We start from the raw sequence: 23,152 nt of genomic DNA on the forward strand, positions 1-23,152 counted from the left end.
CGGGCTGACACTGGAACTGAGCGATGACGGGTCTGAAGAAGGATTGCACAGGTCAAAGCTCTTTTCTTAAAAAAATAAGAAGACTTATGCTCAACATTCTGAATGGATTGGACAGGGTAGATGTGGAAAGGATGTTTTCGGTTGTGGAAGAATCTGAAACATGGGGTCACAAATAGAAGATGATTATTGATACATCCAACAGAAAATATGGGGAAGTTTAGAATGTGGTAATTGCTACAGTTGCGGCAAATAACCGTTTAGAGGAAACCGCCATGAGAGTGAGGGATATGTAAATAACCGTTATGCTGAACGGGGGAGATGGTGTCAATGTAGTGGGAGGAACCTGGTGCGGTATTAACTTCAGCGCAAACTAATTTACCATTATTTCAAATGAATTGTTTCTGTGCTATATAACACATGTAATTGGTTTATATGTAATGATTGTTAGGATCAGGACACAATTGGCAAGGGCAGCTGTTACTTCCCATCCCTCATTGAGAATGTGGTGGTGAGCCAGTAGCAGTCCTCCCAGTGAAGGTTCAGCTACAGTCCTACGGAGGAGACCCAGCAACAATGAAGGATTGCAATGTAATTTACAAGTCAGAATGATGTGCGACTTTGAAGGGATCCTGCAGGCAGTGGTGTTCCCATGCTCCTGCTGCCCTTGTCTTTCCTGGTGGTAGTGGTCATGGTCTTGGGAGGTACTGCCAGAGTACAAGTGGCCACAGTGCAATCTTGTAGGTGGTGCAGATAGCAGACTCAGTGTGCCTGTGGTGAAGTAAATGATAAATGTGGTGCATTGGTTGCCATATAAGGAAGCTGTATTGTCCTAGATGGAGTCGTGCTTCTAGAGAGTTTGTGCAGCACTCATCAAGGAGACTGGAGAGTGTTCCATCACACTCTTGACTTGTATTTTGTAGATGGTTGAAAAGGTGTGGGTTGACAGGAAGTAAGTGATTTGCCCAGCATACCCAGCTTCTGAGTTGCTCTGGTATGAGGCTGGTGCAGGTGAGATTCTGGTCACAGGTAACCCCCAGGATATTGATGCCAGTGGCTCAGTGAATATAACATCACTGAATGTGATAGCAGGTTGGATCTCTTGTTGAAGATAGTCAGTCATTGGCTTGCACTTTTGTGGTAAGTACATAACTTATGCAATAATCAGAAAACATGTTCCCCTGTCACCATGTGATCAAGGGAGGTCATCGATGAAGCAGTTGGTGATGATTTGACTTGGGACACCACACAGTCTGGAATGATTATCCTCCAATAAGCACCACCACATTTCTTTGTGTGCATTCTGGCTTCAACCAGTGGAGAGGTTTCTATTTGAAGCCCATTGGCTTTGATTTTACCAGGGCTCCTTGATGTCACATTCAATCAAATGCTGGCTTGATATCAAGAGCTGTTACCCTCATCTCACTTGGTTTGTTTATCAACATTACTCTTTCTTTGGATATGATCGTTCAATAAAGCTGATGCTTACTGCCCATTCTTAATTGATGGTAGAGCACCGCTGGAGTTCATGTAGTAGGTGATTGTGAAAGTTTGGACCTCCAGCATTTTGACCTAGCAATAACAAAAGATCGGTAACATATTTCCAAGTCGGGGAGAAACACGGTGGGTGAGGCAGCATCTATGGAGCGAAGGAAATAGGCAACGTTTCGGGTCGAGGCCCTTCTTCAGACTGTCGGGATGATGTGTTTTAGAAAGGAACAGGCAGCTGGTGGCAAGCTAATGAGTCTGCTGCCTTTTTCTTTCTGGGCAAAAGGGTTTGAAAGTTTGGATTAAAGGAAACATTAATAAGTTGCTATGGAGGTAAACACTGGAGTCGAGTGTGAATGGTGGAGCAGTGAACAATTAAAACAGTGAATGGGGATACTAACTAAACACGCTTCTTCCTTCTGGATGGTGTTAATTTTCTTAAATGTTTCAACTGCACTTATCCAGCAAGTGGAGATTGAGAGAATATGTGTGCATACATTATGTTTACGGAATGTTTCTATGTGTCTAACTGGAACAAGTTTTATCCAGGGTGATAACTCCTGGATTGGGTAGCATATTCATGCCATTGTCTGCGCCCTTGTATGAGGACTGATCTCTTGAGCACTGAAGCCAGTGATTATGGAATCAAGCCCAAGAAAATAGGTCAAAGTCTTCCGATGGAAAAGGGTCGGAATCTTCACTGGGAGAAGGATGTGTGCTTTTTCTGAAGCTACTGGAAACAAATGCCAGCCCACAGAATGCACATCATGGGATCAGCTGAAAGCAAAATGTAACTTTCCTTTCCAACTGGAGCATTTAGAAATTCAATGGCTGTGGTGTCTCAATACACATCTAACTCAAGTGAGACTGATTCTGTGGTATTTAAGATGTTTACAGCTTTGGGAATAAACTGCCATTTTATCTATAACTGCATTTGAATGGTGTGACGGGATTGATGGACCTTTTGTCACACTTTGTCATATGGCATTTCTGCTGTTCCACGGCAGGAACAGATTTTGATTTGTTTACTGTCAGGTCCAAAGAGTGGACTCAGTCCTCAGGTGTGAAATTACAAGATGTTTTCAATTAAGGGAACTCTGAGAAGAATGGGAAATCTTAAAGAAGGTGCTTATTTAACAAAGCAATAAAGTTAAGCTTTCTAATGTATTTTTGCTGATTCTCTCGTGGCCTTGCTTGCAGAATATGTTTGTTTTTGATTCCAAGTATGTGCTAAGATAGTTGATCTATGCCGGAAAACTGTTGGTTTCAGTGACTTTAAAAATGTAAGAGAATACCAGATTCCTGCTTCTAATTGGCTTTATATTTTCACAGGATGTGGACATCACTGGCAATGTCCACATTTATTGTCCATCCATAAATGCCCGTGCACTGAGGAGGCCATTAAAAGTCCATCCCATCGGTAGGTTCTGCAGTTACATGTAGGCAGGACTGGGTAAGGATGGCAGATTTCCTCTCGTGAAGGATATGAGCGAACTGGGTGAGTTTCTTTTGACTATTAATGAAACTAGTCAATTAGAAACTAATGACATTTTAATTTAAATCCCATTTTTTTCTTAAATTACGTTAATTTCAATTTCCTAGATGGTGGATTTAAATTCATCCCTCTGCATCAATGGTCCAGAATTCTGGCTAGTAGCCAAGTAGCCTAGTTACTGCACAATTAATTGCACCCAAGTCCAGTACAGTGACTTGAATTGTTTTGTCATTGGTTAAGCTAAGGGCTATCCCATACTGCAATGCCTGCAGTGATTAAATGGACCACAATGCATGCCCAATAAAGGCTAGCTGAATGAAGGATCAGGAACAATTCAAGATTGCTCCAAAAAAATTGTAATACTTTCACCAGATAATTTAAGGATAAAAACTAAGTTTTGTAGATGAGATTTTCCTAAATGTTACAAGGAAAATGGGATAGTATAATGGCACAAATAGTGGAGTCACTGTCTCACAGCGCTAAAGACCCGGGTTCAATACCGACTCGGGTGCTGTCTACATGGAGCTTGCACATACTTCCTGCAACTATGCGGGTTTCTTCCAAGGACCCTGCTTTCCTCCCATAGACTTGCTGTTGGTGGGTTAATTGGCTGCTGTAGATTACACCTAATGTGTAGGTAAATGGTAGAATCTGGAGAGATGATGGGTATGTAGGAGGTATTTAAACAATGGGATTAATGTCCAATTGCTGTAAATGGCTGGTTGATGCCAAGGGGCCTGTTTCCATGCTGTATCTGTCTATGACTGTATTATCTCTTGACATACAGCTGGTAAATCAATAAACCTTTTGTATTCAATAATATGGAAAATATATGGGCCCATCAACAATACGGCAGGATTTTCATTAATGTTGTCGTTGGGCTGAAGGACCTTTTACCATGCTGTATGACTCCAGGTCAGTCCGGGATGTGAGTTTGTGGAGTATGCATCACTCCAGAATGAGTTGTGGGTGTGGAGGGCGAGTGTTCTTGGGTGAAGTCCTGAAGGCAAATCAGATGAGCACTAAACTATAAAGGCATCAAGTTCCTAGTCTCAGCTTGGGTCGTGCTAATCTAATGACCAGGCTTGGTCACAGAGAAGCAGGTTCCATGGACACTGAGGAATGTTGTTCAGCACGACTGGCTGTGGATAACGCACGACAATCATGTGCGTTTGAACATTGCAGATGTAACAATCAATTTTGCCTTGCTGTTGGATACCACCGCATACATCCAGGGTCCCAGATCCGTCGGCCTGTCAGTCCCATGGAGACCTATGAAGTCTTCAATATTCTATAATGTTTCACTTTGATATTGGAATTAGGTCGTGCAGCTTCTAAAAACAAGAAGCTACATAACCAAATTTCCAGGCTACAGCTTATCTGGGTAGATTACATCATGTGTAATTTGTACTGTCATCGTTATACTCTGTGCTCTCTCCCATTATGCGTTGTATGCTAACTATTCTGTCTATTACTTTCAGGATGTCCACTGCCATTTATCGTGCTAGTTGGCTAAAGGTATGCCCATTTTGCTCTGAATATAATCATGAAGAGTCAAGAATGTTTTATTGTCATCTGTCCCGAAACCAAACAATGAAATTCTTACTTGTAGCAGCACAATAGATATGTATGCATATTACTCAGTAGACACCATAATAAACATCCAAAATAAATATTAAAACAAACAATATAGTGCAAATGGCGACACTGAGGCACAGTGGTAGATAAAATAACCCTCAATACTTTGCCTTGAATCCAGACTCCAGCCCAGAATCTTTCCTGTTTCACTGTGATCAGATCTCAATCTCCTGAACTCCAGTGAGGATATACCAAACCTACTAACTTCCCTATCATAGAGTAATACTGTTAGTCCTGGGAATTTAGTGGTCCATTTGGAATATCTTCTAAATTTTCTATAATAACACCTATTTGTCTACCATTAAGGATAAGGGGGAAATCTTTTAGGACCGAGATGAGGAAAACATTTTTCACACAGAGAGTGGTGAATCTCTGGAATTCTCTGCCACAGAAGGTAGTTGAGGCCAGTTAATTGGCCATATTTAAGAGGGGGTTAGATGTGGCCCTTGTGGCTAAAGGGATCAGAGGGTATGGAGAGAAGGCAGGTACAGGATACTGAGTTGGATGATCAGCCATGATCATATTGAATGGCAGTGCAGGCTCGAAGGGATGAATAGCCTACTCCCGCACCTATTTTCTATGTTTCTATTCTCTGTGTAATTGCTCCAATTTATCAATTATATTCTGTGTAAGCAGTTCATCTGATCAATTTTCTCTATGTAATTTTGTATTCACCCATTTTTTTTATTAATCACTTCCTTTATCCATAATTCTGTGTTCACTTCCACTTAACAAATATTTCTGTGTAATCACAACTGTGGATCCATTATTCTTCATGTAGATACTTACTTACTTACTCACTAATCTGCAAGCAGTTGCTCCTATTTATCTTTATTTTGTGCAATCATTCTGATTTATCCGTTATTCTCAACATAATCATTCCTGCTAATCTGAGTGAGCACTCTGAATTATGTATTATTCCCTTCCTTATCACTCCTGATTATGCAATATTCTTTAAGATGATTCCTATTTATTCATTACGTTCTGTATATTCTCTACTGTATACCCATTACTCTCCATCTAATCACTGCTGTGACCATTATGCTCTGTGTGATTGCTGCCATTTAGCCATTAAGCTCACTGCTGTGTATCTATCATTTCCTGGGCATTCGTTACTATTTATTCCATTGTTCTGTAATGTTCTCCGAGTACTCTATTTTACATCAACAATCTCTTTCACCAAATTCATCCAAAATTCTCTGTGAAATCTGTCCCATTTATTCATTGTTCTCTGTGCAATCATTCCAATTCATCCACTTTTTATATGTTAACCCGTTACTTTTGTATTTTCCCGTTACTTTCTGTACAAATACTCCTAGTTATCCATTATTGTCCATGGCTTCAAATCCTGAAGTGAGCCAAAATATTAGTGGGAGATTTGACCAGCAGAATGTGAGTGCCTATTACATACTATATGTACAGGTAGACAAACGTGCTGGGGAAACTCAGCGGGTGCGGCAGCATCTATGGAGCAAAGGAAATGGTCAACGTTACGGACCTGCCGCACCCGCTGAGTTTCTCCAGCACTTTTGTCCACCTTCGATTTTCCAGTTTCTCCAGCTCTTTTGTCCACCTTCGATTTTCCAGCATCTGCAGTTCCTTCTTAAACATACTACGCACAGCTGTGTATTTTCCAACCAGAGTTACTAGAGTATGGGGAAATCCCCTCTCTAGGTCCCATGGAATCTGAGGCCACGTGTAGTGATTCCTGATTTAGTAATTCCGCAAAACACGGGGTAAGTTCCAGATCTTCGTGTTTAAGCAACAAAACAAGCATTGCGTTTTCCCATGAGACGGCGGGTTTGTGGTCGTTGGTACGTTGTTGCGTTGGCGGTACCTGCTGTCAGAAAACAACTTCTTCCTTGACAGCAGTCACATGTTTGGAGTGAGCATGACCCTGAGGCAATGTACAAATGATTTGAGGCCCTACGAGTTGTGTGGGAGCAGCACAATGGTGCCAGTGTCCTGGATCCAGAGACTCCATGAAGGAATTCCTTGCTCTCATTATGTTTCTATTCCCTGTGTGATTATGTGCATCCTTCCTTGCTTGTGGTCAGGACCAAAGAATATTACCCCTCGGTGGTAGGAAAGTCAACCCCTTAGGTAAAAATATTAGAGTTTGAGTGTTGGTTCATGGGAGCACACTTATTTGGATGGTTCCAGTCAATAAGAAGCTCATCAACATCATTTATCGTGAACAGATAAAGCACCTCACTGGAATGGAATCACTGCAGCAACTCGCTGGACTTGTTCCCGTAGCATATCCCATCCCATCCCTCTAATATCTATCATAGCATACTGCTTTTAAGATGCCAAATAAATATAACTATGGGCAGTTCTGTTATTCCTAAAAATGCTCTCGTTATAGAAAATCACCATATAACAAAAATGGCTGTAGTTGCCTTCAAAGTGCAGATTTAAACAGGTTCTCCCGTTGTGATCATGCTGTAATCAATGCAGCATGCATAATGCAAGCAATGTTTGAATCAATTTGTGTTAAGCAAACATGTGTTACAGCAGAACTACCTATAATACAAAATACCATGCAATAGACAAAGATAAGTGTGCAAATGGATCAGAATAAGCTCTTAAATCAATTAAAGCTCTGCATTCCTACCACATCCAGTGTGGGCAATGCAACAACTAATGAAAGAAAAAGGTTTCAAGAACATCCTAGTCTCAATGATCGCAGGGTCCAGCATATGAGTACTAAAGGCTGAAGATTTCGCAAATGATCTGTCTTAGATCCCCTCCGTCATAAATGTTAGTCAATTTGATTAATCCAAGTAATATAAGATATGGCATACAGCAAAGTCTGCAGGACTAGACAACATCCCAGCTGCAGTGCTGCACCCTTGTGCTCTAAGGCCTCTGGTGAGGCAGCAGATGCTTTTCTATTCTGTGCTATCCCTACCCTGGGAGTTCGTGAAAGGACAGTGTAGAGGAGTTGTTTTTTTGGGGTCCATTTTGGGCCCTTATCCCAGGACTCACTGTATTCACTGGAGTTTAGAAGGATGAGGGGGGTCTCATAGAGACATATAAAATTATAAAAGGACTGGACAAGCTAGTTGCAGGAAAAATGTTCCCAATGTTGGGCGAGTCCAGCACCAGGGGCCAGTCTTAGAATAAAGGAGAGGCCATTTAAGACAGAGGTGAGAAAAAAACGTTTTACCCAGAGAGTTGTGAATTTGTGGAATTCCCTGCCACAGAGGGCAGTGGAGGCCAAATCACTGAATGGATTTAAGAGAGAGTTAGATAGAGCTCTAGGGTCCAATTTTAGGTAACCTCTACAAACACCTTCCTTCCCCCTTTCCATTCTTCCCCCCAAATATTTCAGCCCTCCCCTTCATTTTTCACCCCCTTCCCCGAAACTTGAATTACTTTGCATCGGTTTCACCCCACCGCCTCACCAGTCTGTAGTTCCACACTTTTCCTTTGAGGATTTGACTATCTTTATGTGTTTAAGACATCCAGTAGCTGCTCTTCTGTAATGTAGACTCTTCAAGATATTACTCTTAAAGTCTCCAAGTTTTCCAGCATGTATGTATTTCTCCACAGTAAATACAGACAACAAATATCCATTTAACACCTCATCTCTGATCATCCATGCATAGATGATCTTATTGATATTTAAAGGGCCCTATTTTCTTCCTGATTAGTATTTCATCTTTAATATATTCATGTGCCAAAACTATTTCATGTTCCCCCAGTTTGAATTCCTGATATTTCGCTTCAGTGTACTCCTACAACCCCTATACTCCTTGAGGGATTCAATTGACCCCAGAAGCCTATACTTGTCAGACACCTCCTTCTTCTTAGTCCCAGCATCAATATGTTTTGCATCCTCCTGCTGGCCTTGACCAACACTTCCTCTCTTTATACCAAACAGTCAGGGAAAAGAAAAGAGCTGCTCAATGATTCAAACTTACACCAGACTTACTCACAAACTAGAACGGTCATGGGCTTCTCCCAGTTTTAAATATATTTGCTTTGCTTGATCAATCCAGTGTGATATGGTGTTGGGCAATACTACAGGATCTTAGTTAGAACCCTGACCAAATCGTAAAGCTGATTATTCTACTTAACAAAGAGGAACTAACATTTAATTTTAAAGAATACAAATTTTCAGAAAACCATAATATTTCTGAAATGGTGATTCGTGTATCTTTATGCTTTATTGAGCGTGGATTTATTGAATTAATATTATTGAAACATGCAGACAGTTTTTCTTTCTGAAATAAAGTATTATATATTTAACTTAATGATACACTTATCAATGATGATCATGAATTTAATTGACTGTAGTCAATGAATGATCTGGTTGCCATTTTTAATAAGATTCATGACTAAGTCCACCCAGAACAGCAATCCCAGCTCCTTGCCACCACATTCTGCTTAAAATACATCAGCAAATCAATTCAGAAGCAGACCAACTACAAATCCCACACTCTGCTGATTCAGCTGATCTCTGCTTTGGAAGGGTATAGAGACAATTGCCACGGGACTGCGAAAACGGGAAATCAGCTAGTGGGCATGCTCCCAGCGATGGTCAGTCATCGTGGGGAAATCAACCAGGGTTCCATCTCCTAATTAATAACGTGTAATCCATGGGTTAGAGCAAGTAGAAATCAGGCTGTGCTTCCATTTATGATCACTATCTAGTAAACCTACATAAGAGAAAGGGGACGTCAGCCAGCGTTCCTGCTTGTGATTCGTGATGCCTCGTTAAAGAATGGGGAAATCAGACAGTGTTTTCTCTTCCTGACCACTGTCCAGTGACTCCAGTGTTAGTGAATGAAGTCGACCATTGTTCATGTTCCTGATTCTTGAGCAATGGCCCCCTCATTGAAGAAAGAGGAAATCAGACAGTGTTCCTGCTCCTGATCCCTATTCAGTGACTCCAGTTTCAGTGAAGAGCCATCAGCCAGGGAACACGATTCTGATTATTGCCCAGTAATCCCTGATTGAACACGGAGGGAATTCAGTTATTTGGTTCAGATAATGGTGATTCCTGGGTTAGAATGGTTATGGTGATTCCTGGATTAGAAAAAGAGGAAATCAACAAGCGTGCATAATCCTGATTACTGACCCATGAGTTCGGGAGGAGAAGTCAATCAGGGCTCCTGTTCCTGGTTACTGTTTGGAAACCCATGTTTATACAGAGTGTATACCAACTCCTAATTGCTGCAGTGTGACACTGGGTTAGAGAGAGGGAAATAAGCCAGGATTCAGGATCCTGGCTGCTGTACAGTAAACTCTGCCAAGTTAGATGTGCATTCAGTGCCTGTCCAAACTGACGACATTGTTGGCCCCATTTTTAATTCTCGCTGTCCCTTAATGATTGTTTTTTATATATGTTTGGGAAAGAGTGTAAGGTAACTGAGGTGGGCATCGTGAGAGAAGGAAGCCATGTGGTAGCTGGATTCACAGGACAGTCATCTTTATCATTTTAATTAAGTTGGAATAAAAAGTAACTGAGATTGAACTACAAACTACTTAAGGGATAAAGTTTTATATAAAGTAGACAAATTTATATAAGTGGCTTTACACAATACTGGAGAGATTTTGAGGAACAAGATTATTATTCAGTTTATTACACAATACACTGTTCTTAACAAAAAATCTACCCATTATGTGAAACCTTATAAATAACAGATATAAATTAGATAACTTCAAGAACAAAAGTCAAAAACTTTTTTCATGACAGACAAATCTTCATCGTTTTACCACCAATTTGGACACCAAAAATGTGACATTAAAAAATTTAGTCATGAATATTTAATTCATAAACTTCATATGGCCCCTCATACATATACGTTTTGATAATGATCTAGTGAAATATCTTCATCAATACCAGGAGAAAAATACAGTAACAATGATAATACAGTACAGTAAAGATCCAGTAACGGTTTTTGTGCTTGGTGTTCATTGTCACAACGACCTTAATCGGGGTCGGTACCTCCGTAAGTTAAATCATGGAGATTCCAAACCTCTAATGCTTTTCAAAAACCCAACGAGGTATCCTATGGCAGTAGCAATTTTTGGGCGAGTTAACTATTTTTTCTTATTTTCCAATTTAATACTGAGAATTAATGTAAGTTCAAACTTTGATAAGGTTGAATTTCGAGAAAAAATTGTGATAAGAGCTCACAAAGATGTAACTTATGTCAGTAGAAAGGCCTCGCAGCTATTGTAGTCGCTCCAAGAGAAAAGAGGATACTGTGGTTTAGATACTTTCCGCCTTGTATGTCTTCAAAACACATACCCTGCAGCACCTTGTCAGACCCTCACAAGCAACAAAGTCTTCTAACCACTTGTTTATCACTAAAAACTAAATACATCCATTGATAAAATAACTGCACGCATGACTGCAGGACTACACGTAATGCCAGTCATTTGATCGGCATTGCTTATTAAATATCAAACAAAAGTCAGACTGTTTAAAATAGGACAGAAGAGTGTTAAACAGAGAAGAGACAAGAATGTCCTTCACTGCAACAGGCAGCTGAGTTGGTTGGTTTCAGTTAAAAATCCTAAGGGGAGACAGGAATAGGGGGTTGGGAGGGGATATAATTGTCCATCACATGGTTTTAGTTATCCTAAATCTTCAGACAGCGCACATGATGTCCTGTAAACTCCCCGAGTTCCCACATTTTAAGGGTCAGGCCAGCATCAATCTGCTTCCACTGAATATTTAATAAAATGCCTTTTTATCTTCTTTATATCTCTTGAATAATACCATTTTAATTTTACAATTTAAATGGGGTCTCAAGCATTTCTTATATCTTGCAACTCTCATCAGCAACGATTAGCATTTGTTGAATATTTCATTCAAGTTTCCTCCACCACGGTTAGAGTCAGTGCAGCTATCAGGAGGCAAACAGTTTATTTCTGCACTTTGATTTCCCCAACTTCCCAAGGACAGAGCAGACTTCCATTTCGCTGGGGGCATGAAATGGACAACAAACTGTTGTCAACAACATCACAACCTATTGGCCGCAGTGTGTGATTACCGCTATTTGGGAGTGGGGTTTGGAACAGATTCTCTGACCTCAGCCACCTGTTCTCCTCAAAGTAGAAAAATATCCAGCCACATGAGTTGTATGGAGGGAGAGTAGAAGCATTTGTATGGATGATCAATGCCATTTTTATATTGCAGCAAAGTGACCAAAATACTTCTGTAAAGATGTTTCGATAATGGGTTATTCGCAAAGTATTGGGAGATAAATGTGGCAAGGATATAGGCCATCATGTGCATGGTGATGGATCGTAATCAGTTACCTTGGCAGATTATACTAGCTCAAGAGCTCACACATGCTCTACACTGCAGGCATGGAGTAGCTGGACTCACATCAAACTATCTACATTGTGATTGAGCCCAATAATTAAGGACCGGTTTTGAATACGATTGAAATCCGATGATTCACATATGAATGAGTAACACAATTTTATGAATTTGGGGGGGGGCTTCAAGGTTTAATTCAAATATTACTGTATTGGTGGAACAAGCAACATTCTAATCTGTATATTGTCTTCCTCTGTATTTCCCCTCCTGGACTAAATGAGCGCTGAACACACAAGCAGCAAAATAATCCCCATTTGATTTACCAGAAAGAGCATTTAGCACAATACTAACTTATAATAACACAAGTATTCGTTGCAGGTGAGTGAGTCGACGAATTGGATTAAAGAGTTATTTGGTGAGTGTTTAAAGAGAGTCTCAAAGCTTTTTATACTTTTTTTTTTTAAAGGCTAACCACACAGAGGGTAGGACTGCTCAAGGATCAAGCAGCAAATGTGTGCTTGAAGTCTGGGGATGCAGGTGGGGTACTAAACAAGTAGTTTGCATCTGTTTACAACAAGGAGAAGGACATGGAGGACAGTGTGATCAGTGTGGAGAATATTAAAATGGAATGGGAGTTTGAGTTTAAGAAGAAGGAGGTGTTGGGGCTCTTGAGGAGCATAAGGTGGATACATCCCCACATGACTGGATTTGTCCCAGGTTATTGAGAGTGACAAGAGAGGAGATTGCAGGAGCCATGCCAAAGACCTTTGCATCTTCTCTAGCCACAGGAAAGGTCCCACAGTACTGGAGAGTAGCTAATTTTATTTCATTTACTTTGTTATGTGTTACTGAGAGCAGGGATTTAACCCATTAATCTATTTGACCTCCCTTCACTCTATTACCAATATTTATTTTGTACTATCTATTCTTCTTGCCTGCTTCTGGTGAATCTCTGGAACTCTCTGCCACAGAGGGTGTCGAGGCCAGTTCATTGGCTATATTTAAGAGGGAGTTAGATGTGGCCCTTGTGGCTAAGGGGATCAGAGGGTATGGAGAGAAGGCAGGTACGGGATACTGAGTTGGATGATCAGCCATGATCATGTTGAATGGCGGTGCAGGCTTGAAGGGCCGAATGGCCTACTCCTGCACCTAATTTCTATGTTTCTATGTTTCTCTTCATCTTAAAACCTCCTTCATTATCCCTCTTTTCCAGTCCTGGCCAGTAACGTTCCCTTTTCACAGATTCTGCCTGACCTATTCCAACAAAGCAGGAATTCCAGACACTGATAGGCAGGAGTTTCCCCACAGAGGGACTATAGTTCCAGAAAGTATATGGAGCCTTCCCCTAGACAATGCTGGGGAGATAGGAGCGAGGTAGTGACAGGTAGTTTGAAACTTCATCTGCACCAAGGAAAGTCAGGTGATCCACAGTCCTGGGAGGAGACAGTAGACCCAGATAACCCAAGTACCTCCAGACAGAATCCTTTGAGGCAACAACTGGGAAGGCAGACTGGATCTGAAGACAGTCCTAAGTGGATTTGGGTTCCCTACTTTCCAGGAAGCAAGACAAAGGCTATAGATAGTACTGTGGAACTATAAACCACAAAGAGGTCCTCGAGACACATTCAGGAGGACAGGAGCTCCGGAACGTCTCAGTATCGTGTGAAAGGAGGTCCAAACAGATTTAGGAGCCAAGAACGTCATACAGATTGTAATTTTGCAGATGACACTAAAGTGGGTGGTATCGTAGTGTAGATGGTTATCAAAAATTGCAGCAGAATCTTGATCAGTTGGGAAAGTGGGCAGAGAAATGGTTCATGGAGTTTAATGCATATAAGTGCGAGATGTTGCATTTTGGAAAGTCAAACTAGGGTGGACTTTCTTAGTGAATGGCAGGGCCCTGGGGAGTGTTGTAGAACAAAGGGATCTAGGGGTGCAGGTACGATGTTCCCTGAAAGTGGTATCACAGATAGATAGGGTGGTTAAAAAGGATTTTGGTACATTGACCTTCATCAGTCAGGCTATTGAGTATAGAAAGTTGGGATGTTATGTTACATGACATTGGTGAGAGTTTGTTTGGAGTATTGTGTTCAGTTTTGATCACACTGCTATAGGAAGGATGTCGCTAAGCGAGAAAGAGTGCAGAGATGATTTGCGAGCATGCTGTCAGGATTTGAGAGGTGTAGGGAGAGGCTGGACATGCTAGGATTTTATTCCTTGGAGAGCAGGAGGCTGAAGGGTTATCTTACGAATATGTATAAGATAATGAGGGGAATAGATAGGGTGAACTACTCAGAACAGGAGATTAGAGAACCATACTTCATAGGTTTAAGGTGAGAAGAGAAAGATTTAATATGATCATGAGGAGCTAATGGTTCACACAGAGGGTGGTAGGTAGATGGAACATGTTGCCAGATGAGGCAGCTGAGACGGGTATTATAACATTTAAAAGACATTTGAACGTGTACATGGATGGGAAAGATTTAGAGGAATATGGGACAAATGCAAGCAGGTGGGACTAGGATAAGGATAAGGGGGCAATCTTTTAGGACCGAGATGAGGAAAACATTTTCACACAGAGAGTGGTGAATCTCTGGAATTCTCTGCCACAGAAGGTAGTTGAGGCCAGTTCATTGGCTATATTTAAGATGGAGTTAGATGTGGCCCTTGTGGCTAAAGGGATCAGGGGGTATGGAGAGAAGGCAGGTACAGGATACTGAGTTGGATGATCAGCCATGATCATATTGAATGGCGGTGCAGGCTCGAAGGGCTGGAATGGCCTACTCCTGCACCTATTTTCTATGTTTCTAGTGTAGATGGGGCATCTTAGTTGGCATGGGCAGATTTGGCCGAAAGGGCTGGTTCCGTTGTCTGATTCTATGACTGTCCTTGGAAGAGGGGTAGGAGTATCAGGCAGAAGTGGCTGGAGAAATAGGAATACAAGAAGCTAGCGGAGAGATCAAAGACCAGTTAAAACTCAAACTAGACAATCAAGGGAGAAGAACCATAGCCATCCTAGGGAGTTGAGACAAGCAATCTGGAAAGAGTGACAAGGACTCCCTGTGGCATCTTAGATCTTGGTCAGAGTTTACAGGATCTCCTGTCCAGAGGATGTGGGTTACTCCCCAATTATTCCAGTTACAGCCACTCATTAACCTATCCTGCTCCATCAACTTATCCTCTCCTCAGCTACTTATTGGTGATGGAAGGGTGTGTCTAATCTGGAATACCTAACAGATAGCCAGCTACTATTTCATACTGCTCAATGAAAGATTTGCCATAGGAAGGAACAAGCCAGCGCCTGCAGTTCTGTCTGAACAGCCTGACCATCACTGTAGTTCTGCCCCCCCAGGAATTCATCTTACAGGTTATTTTTCTTTGCCATTAATAAAAGAGTGAAGATTTTCTGCCTCTATGTAATAATGGGCTGGAACAGGTGAGGCCTGTCTCCCCCTGATGTCATGGTTCTTGGCTGCAGTGTTTGATGGATCTTTGGCCGTGCCTGAGAGAAGCTGTTGATCCCTCGGACTCGGGGAGGTGATCAGGCACGGAGGGTGCCTCAGCTGTCGACAAGCCTGGTTCTCCTCCTGGCACCTATTCTCACAGGCTGCGGTTTCCCCACATCACAGCCTAAAACGCCTCTGCCAAGAAAATTGCTGCCATTGGATGAGAAATGTATTAAACACCAAGAAGAGAAAAATTCTGCGAGGAGTATCAAACCATTTTTCAGGAACAAAACACACAATATGCATGTTATAGGCTGAGGTTCATAGAACACAGGACAGTAGGGCATAGAAACAGGCACGTTGGCCCATAATGCCAAGTTAAACTAATCTCTGTCTGTAAATGAACTAAACAGGAACGAACAAAACTGTTGACGAGCAGAAAAGCTAAAACACAGTAGCAGGTAACTGTCCCTGTTGGTGTAAACAGCTATACTTTCCATTCCTTGACATAAAGTCAACAAAATAAATTATGGTCATTAATAAGAACGTTCAATGAGAGGGAAACGCAAAGGTCAAAATTGGTGTGCCAGATATTGTCCAAACACTCCTTGTTGTTAACTCCATCTAATCCTCTGCATCCTTTGTACCCTCTCCCGTTCCCGCAGGCCCCTCCCGTCCGGGGGGTTCGAGCCTAAGATCGCCACCCTTCCCGGGTTGGGGATGGTGAAGGATCCTTCCTGCCTCTGTGATCAGGGATCGGGTACCGATCTTACCGGTGAGCAACGGGCCACCGCCATCGCCCTACACCGGGCCACGGGCCGCCATCTCATTGCGTCGAGCCCCCGGCCACCGCCATCGCCCTACACCGGGCCACGGGCCGCCATCTCACTGCACTGAGCGTCACTCCCTACGGGAGGCTCGGCGCTTCCCGCCCAATCCTCGTGCCGCTCGCCTGGACATGAGGCGCCGTCGCTCTTGCAGAGACTCGGTGGCTCCGGCCGGGCCTGGGCCCAGGCCCACTCCTGGCGCCGACTGACATCAATACCGGAGCAAGACATCCTTATGGGCCCAGCCCTGGTGTACGAGTAAGCTGCTCCCCTCAGCCTCAGGCGAACATTGGGGTCCAGCATGTAAAAGGGACACCCAGTGTGTGATGGAATACTTAGCAGCTGTTCACTCACAAGGTAAAGCAATCCGCAAGTCATATCAGGGAATATTCATCATGCAAAGGGATGGTCAACACTTGATCCTAACAAAGAGAACTATTTCAAGATTCAATTTAATTGCCACATGTATCAATTAAGGTACAGTGGACACCCTTTGAACACTATCCTCAGCTTTTTGAGTGTTGCTCGTGAATTGTGAAAGAATAATCAATGAGGAACAGTTCAGTTTAGCTTGTCATGAGGTACGGTGAAAAACCTTTGATGCGTGCTATCCAGTCAGCAGAAAGACTACATGATTGCAATCGAGCCATTTACAGTGTATCGATACAGGATAAGGGAATAACGTTTAATGCATGGTAAAGCTAGCAAAGTCCGATCAAGGATAGTCCGAGAGTCACCCATGAGGCAGATAATTCAGCACCGCCCTCTGGTTGTGGTGGGATGATTCAGTTGCCTGATAACAGCTGGGAACATTTGGCAGCTAAAGGGATATTCATGAATGGACAGCCAATGTGTGAAATTCCCTCCATCCTGTATCTGTATACTGTGGATGGCTCGATTGTAACCATGTATTGTCTTTCCATTGACTGGTTAGCATGCAACAAAAGCTTTTCCCTACGCGTGGTACACATGACGATAAACTAAACTGAATGATGTTCAACTTGTGAAGAGATATCCAACACATGAATTGTGAAGAGATATCCACCAGATGAATGGTGTGAATGTTACTAACATGGTGAAGGAGCAGTTCACCATGTGAAGAAATACAAACTCAAAGGAGAGTCAGTGCTTGGAGATTAAACAAAAAGCTGATCCTCAGTCTGATAGTGCTTGCTTTCAAACTTTTGATTCTGCGTGATAGGACCGAGGAGAAGGGGGAATGGCTGGGATGAAAGAGGTCCTTGATTATGTTAGCCGATTTTCTGAGGCAACGTGTAATGTAGACTAAGAGGAACAGAGCAGCAACTGTTGGGCCTTTACCTATTATCTATATGGAAGTGGCATCAGTCAACTGATTGTGAAGCTGCCAAGCTCACTCTTGGCCCACAGGGAAGGAAATCAGCCATCCTTAACCAGTTAGGGCCATAGATGTCTTCAGTCCGAGGTCTATGTGGTGGTTAAATACCTTCAGTGCTAACTCCAGTTAGCTGGCTACAATGGAACCTTCACAGGGCACATAGGTCTGGACATTCAGCCATAGTCCCGACCATCTCCTGAGAATTAATAAAATGACCCAGAAAAATGCATTCGTTCTATGCTGCAGACCAGACCATTCAGTCTGATTTTTGCTGTGCACAAGTGTCCTCCCATCCACCTTCAGCTCACCCAATCACCCTTACACTTTTTCCTTGATGTTGATCTGGATTCTTCTTGAGGTAATTTATATTATAACAGTACTCATCATGTGAATAAGAATTAGTTCTTCTGTTTCCCCAGAAATAAATGGTTTACTAAAAAATTCTACATTTTAAATTTCACTGGGTAGGGGATAATTTTCCTGACAGTATTCTGTGAGTTGTCAGCAGTACAATGATTTCTGGGGGAAAGCAGGGGAGGACCTGTTTTCAATCATTAGGCTATTTGTAATCGTTATTAGGCAGACATCACTGTCAGATCTGTTTGTATATCATGCACCTTGAGTGAGTGTGATAGATGGGACCAAGACCAACTTACCACCATCTTCGATTTTACACCACTAATCATATTCAGCTGAGAACAGGAGCTGCCAAGTTTAGATGGGAGATGAAAACCATCTACAGATGATTTCAGATTTTACATTTGGCTTTCATTCATCTTTTGAGCTGACATGGAAATAATATATTATTTTTCTCATAGTCCAAACCAGCACTAACAAATAGCTATAAAATACCCATAACCTATGAACTCAGATCTCCAGGAACCCAGTTGTTTCTGTGTTAAACATTTCCCCTTGTGTCAGTAAAAGAGCTTCTTAAAATTCTACGTTGTCCAAAGTATGTAACATTTATTTTGTCCCATTATGTAATGAATCACATTTGTGAAGGATAGAATTGTATGGAGTAGAATCGGAAAACCCAGTATATCCAGGAGCCCTATAAATAGCTCCAGTCTGTGGCTTGTGGATTCATTTTCAGGCTGTGGATGAAAGTGATAAGATGAGAGTTTATTGCCTTTCCTTTATTGATTTGGGTGAGTTTGTGGGCCACCTACTAGTATTATTTAACTGACTGGTCTACTTGGCTGGTTCAGAAGGCTGTCAAGAGTGAATCATGAGCAAAACAAAGTGCCGGATGAACTCAGTGGGTCAGGCAGCATCTGTGGAAGGAATGGACGGATGACTTTTTCAGTCGAGACTCTCCTTCCGCCACAGTTGCTGACTGACTCACTGAGATCCTCCAGCACCTTGTGTCATGCTCAAGATTCCAGCTTCCGCATTTTCATGATTCTCTAAAGAGTGAATCGTGTCGGTTTGAGAGTTAGCAATAAATAAGAACTGCAGATTCTGGTTTATCTGTATCTGATGGATATCTGCCCTGGTAGCCTGGGCTAGCAACGAACCTATTGCCTTGGTCGTCATATCCTTCATCTTAAAAAATATGGTTCCACAACGAAAGCAATCTTTTTCTGGCAGATTAGTCTGAAAAAGGGTCTCGACCCAAAATGTCACCCATTCCTTCTCTCCAGAGATGCTGCCTGTCCCGCTGAGTTACTACAGCATTTTGTGTCTACCTCTGATTTAAACCACAACCAGCATCTGCAGTTCTTTCCTACACAAAAGCAATTATTTTCTGTGTTTACTTATTTTTATTCATTTGTTCCTTCTAATCTTGAAGCGCTCACATTCAATTAAATTTGGTCCTAATCCTCTCAGGAAAAAGATGCTTCTCACCCACATTTAGGTCACCTCTCCCCATCCTGAAGATGCTGACACTCCCTGGGGCCCAGTTCTTCTCTCAAAATGATTTCAGAGGGTTATCTCTGGAAATGGCTGTCACTGGGATACATTTGCAACACAGTGGGTACATATCACGCCCAAGTAGCCACGCTTGTGGCCTTTGAATCAAATATCAAGATGACATCAATGGGAGAGACCTTGACCAGCTTGGGTCTCTCACCTGGTGTCCGGTGATTGATTTATTCATTTTGCAGAATGAAATAATTTCATTTTCCCCTTGAAGACAGTCTATGCAGTGTGGCACCACCAAACCCAGCTTTTTTTGCCAACGGCTTGAAGGTGGAGGATTTGGAGAAACTACAATCATACATCCTGCTATGAACAGCTGAACCAGTGTGGACAGGACAGTGACTCTGAACCACACCGACCTGGCTGATTCAGTCTCTCATTTCTCTCCAACTGACCAATGGTACAAGAGGTGGTGTTGCTTTAACAGTGACCAGACTGTCAGCCGTTGGTGTGACGGAGAAGCCGCAGATTGCTGCCTTGATCTTTTTGCGAGGTCTTAAAAGAAAAGATTTGTTTCATTCTTTCAGAGAGGCTGTTGAAAGGATGGTACATTAATCCGGAGACTCGACTTCAAAGTGCTGCAAATACAAGAACTGCTACAGACCTCATTAAAATCCTGAACAGAATTAAGTTTTTGTGCGTATGATCCTGGAAATATAATTTAACAAAGAATTAATCAGACAGCAGGTCCATGTTTGGAATATGATTTGTAAGTTGGCACATTCAGGTGATGATGTCATTGCCCAGCCGATAGTCCTTGCGGGATTTTTGGAATTTGCATGGCCCATAACTCATAACAGGACAGGTTTTAAACTTTCTCACACTTTGGATTATACCCCAGAGACTCAGAAAGCTTGTATGTTAACTTTTATATTCCGAAACAAAAGGTCACAGTCCTTAAAATTCCTTTTTTATTCTCTGCCACTCCTTCACTGATTGTCACAGAGAGTTCCTGCCTTCCTTGTTTACGGACTGTCAAACCCCTAACCTAGTTCTGTATTAAAAACACACATCAAGAGATAGTTGTATAATTTGCTTTGTGTCATCCCTTCTCAATTTGTCTCAGGCCTGAAATTGGGAGTACAGTGCGTTATTAATAGCAGTATTGCCCATGGCCATTCTCTGCAGTTTTTGGTCTCCATCAAACGCCTCAAGCAGCCTTTAGAACGCATGTCCCTCCCGCAACTCATTAAAGAAGGACCTATTGCTTGTTAAACAAACTTGGATTGTTTTCTCTGGAGCGTCGGAGGTTGATGGGGATCTGATAGAAGTGGAAAAAATGATGAGAGCCATGGAGTAGACACTCGGAACATTTTTTCCAGGGTGGAAATGTCAAAGGCTGGAGGGCATAGCTTTAAGGTGAGGTGGGGGAGGGGAGCAGATGTGCAGGGCAAGATTTTGACACAGAGAGTGGTGCTGGGTGCCTGAAATCCGTGCTGCCTGATGTTGGTGGTGAAGGCAGATATGATAGTGGTATTTAAGAGGGTTTTTGGTCAGCACATGGATATGCAGAGAATTAAGGGATATGAGTGACATGCAGGAAGAAGAGATTAATTTAACTTAGCATTGTGTTTGGCACGGGCATTGAGGGCTGAAGGGCCTGTTCCTGGGCTCTACTGTTCAATGTTTACAGACACCCCCGCATACAAAATTAATTATCAGTGAGAGGCAGATACATGACCTTTCATAAGCCACTGTATAGTAAAGGTTAGCACCTTCATTTATTTAATGAAGATGAGAACAGAAGCATGGTCTGCCTCACATACCAACAACCACCAAAGTCCAGAATGATGCCATCTTTTTCTCCAACCAATCTGCCTAGTATTTCCTATCACAACTTCCCTTCTAAAACTTATCATTGCTGGCCTGCTAGTCAGTCTTTTGCACCTCCGGTGGGTGGGTGCCCAGCCAACAGCTTGATAGAAGTGTTGTAATGATGCCTTGCTACAGGCCTGGTTTTGGCCATTGTGCTACAGATAGACCCATAGAAATTGGGGGGAAATGATTTCTGCTTTATTCTGTGGCCACTTCACAAATTCCACCCCACGTCCCACCTCAACTAGGTTTCTCCAGTACAGTTTCTCAATCCCTAGAAGTGCCGTTCATTCATTGCAATCTCATGGGGAATCTCAAACTACCCACAGAGGGTCCTGACTCGAGGGAGTTAGATGTGGCCCTTGTCAAGGGGATCACTTGGAGAGAGGCAGGTACGGGATACTGGAATGCCAGCCATGATCATATTGTGGCAGTGCAGGCTCGAGAAAAATGCACCTAATTTCTATCTATTTTTCTCTCTCACTCGGGTTCATATGGCAGGACTACCTACCAGGCCATAAAAATGCTCCATGTGGACCTTATAATTGGTATCAAATCCATGATCTTTCTGTTTGATCGGGATGACTTTTGAATCAGCGTGCGGAAGATATACTGGCTGGCTTGTTTTCTCTATTTTGCACTTCACCAGATCCATCTCCTGAAGATCTTTGTTTATTTTTCTGAAGATATACTTGGAAGTTTTGTGTACCAGATCCATCCTGAAGCTTTCTCCATTTTTCTTTCAGTTGGGGTTATGGAAAGGATCGAATTCCTTAAATCCTGAACATTTCAAGCTAGCACCAGCGAGCAAATCACCCAGCTTTGTGCCTGAGAGCTATCTCTCATTAATGTCTGCTGTGCCTAATCCTCGGCTTCAGTGAATTATTCTTCATTCCGGGGCAACTTCAAACAACATGAGATTCAAATGTTACACATTCCTTTGGTTGCCGATGTCTCTGGAAACTGGATTCCTAAACCATGGGCCACTGTGGAAAGTCAGCTGGCTCCTTGAAGGACTTCAACATTCTTGAGCTCAAGACACATTGTGCTGAAGAATACGCCTCTGCGATCTTCCCTCCCCCCATTGCAGAGAATAAGGGAAAGTGAGATGGGGAAGAACCATGCCAGAGATGGGGTGGTTAAATGTATGGGAGTAACATGCATCATGGACTGGGCATGGGGAGGTTTAGACAGACGATTAATGACATTCAGGCAAATGCCAACTTGGAGGCGGAATCTGACTGATAATTGGATTTTTGAAAAGTGATTGGTTGTTGATCAGATGACAGACAGTAGGGTCGATTATGAGAGGTTTGGGTTGGTGATGGGGAGGTGGGTTAGGCCAATTGATGGCAATGTTGTGTGGATGATGGGGAAGTGCTTCACCCAAATGTCTGGGGCCATTGAGGACAACGGTGATACTTACATGAAGGTAAAGGCTATTGAAAGCTAGCAAAAGATGTTTGATTTTGATATTCCCCATAGATCAACATGGTGCCTAAGAACTCATTATGTCAATTACCAAGCAGTTTGCTTTCCTCATCTTCATCAAGTTGGGTGCCAGTGTTAAGTATGTCGATCTGTCAATTCAGTGTATAAATCTTGAATTATCTTCTACATTTTATAAAGAAAAAGTCAAATGGACTCATCTGCCTTGGGTACTATGAATGTTGCCCAATCACGATGTGGCACTTTTACCCATCGATTCATTCACGTTAGTTTGATTGGTGGGTCTTATAACTGGGCTTTCAGCACATGGGGACAGGTTTTGATCACATAGATCAGTTTGGTCTGGGATTTAATGGGCATTTGTTTATTGCCCTCTACTGCCTGTGAGTGAATCCTTATGTCTGTCTTAATACTGTTCCAAAAGCTTTT

The 23,152-nt window shown here is 42.3% G+C and overlaps 1 long non-coding RNA gene across 6 annotated transcripts in view; it reads left to right on the plus strand.

The window, feature by feature from the left end:
* The window catches only part of LOC129711583 (uncharacterized), a 32,573-nt gene extending 9,687 nt beyond the window's left edge, over positions 1-22,886 (plus strand). For 4 of the 6 annotated variants that reach the window (XR_008725867.1, XR_008725865.1, XR_008725866.1 and 1 more), the window contains 4 exons: positions 2,818-2,983; positions 4,462-4,498; positions 12,370-12,440; positions 22,021-22,886. This is a non-coding gene — a long non-coding RNA (uncharacterized LOC129711583). Of the gene's footprint in view, positions 1-268; positions 2,984-4,461; positions 4,499-12,369; positions 12,441-22,020 lie in introns of those variants that run through there. The other 2 variants (XR_008725862.1, XR_008725863.1) reach the window with 2 other exon arrangements.
* Positions 22,887-23,152: the final 266 nt, after the last annotated feature.

This window comes from Leucoraja erinacea, chromosome 30 (assembly GCF_028641065.1).
Source record: "Leucoraja erinacea ecotype New England chromosome 30, Leri_hhj_1, whole genome shotgun sequence".
Classification (NCBI taxonomy): Eukaryota; Metazoa; Chordata; class Chondrichthyes; order Rajiformes; family Rajidae; genus Leucoraja; species Leucoraja erinaceus.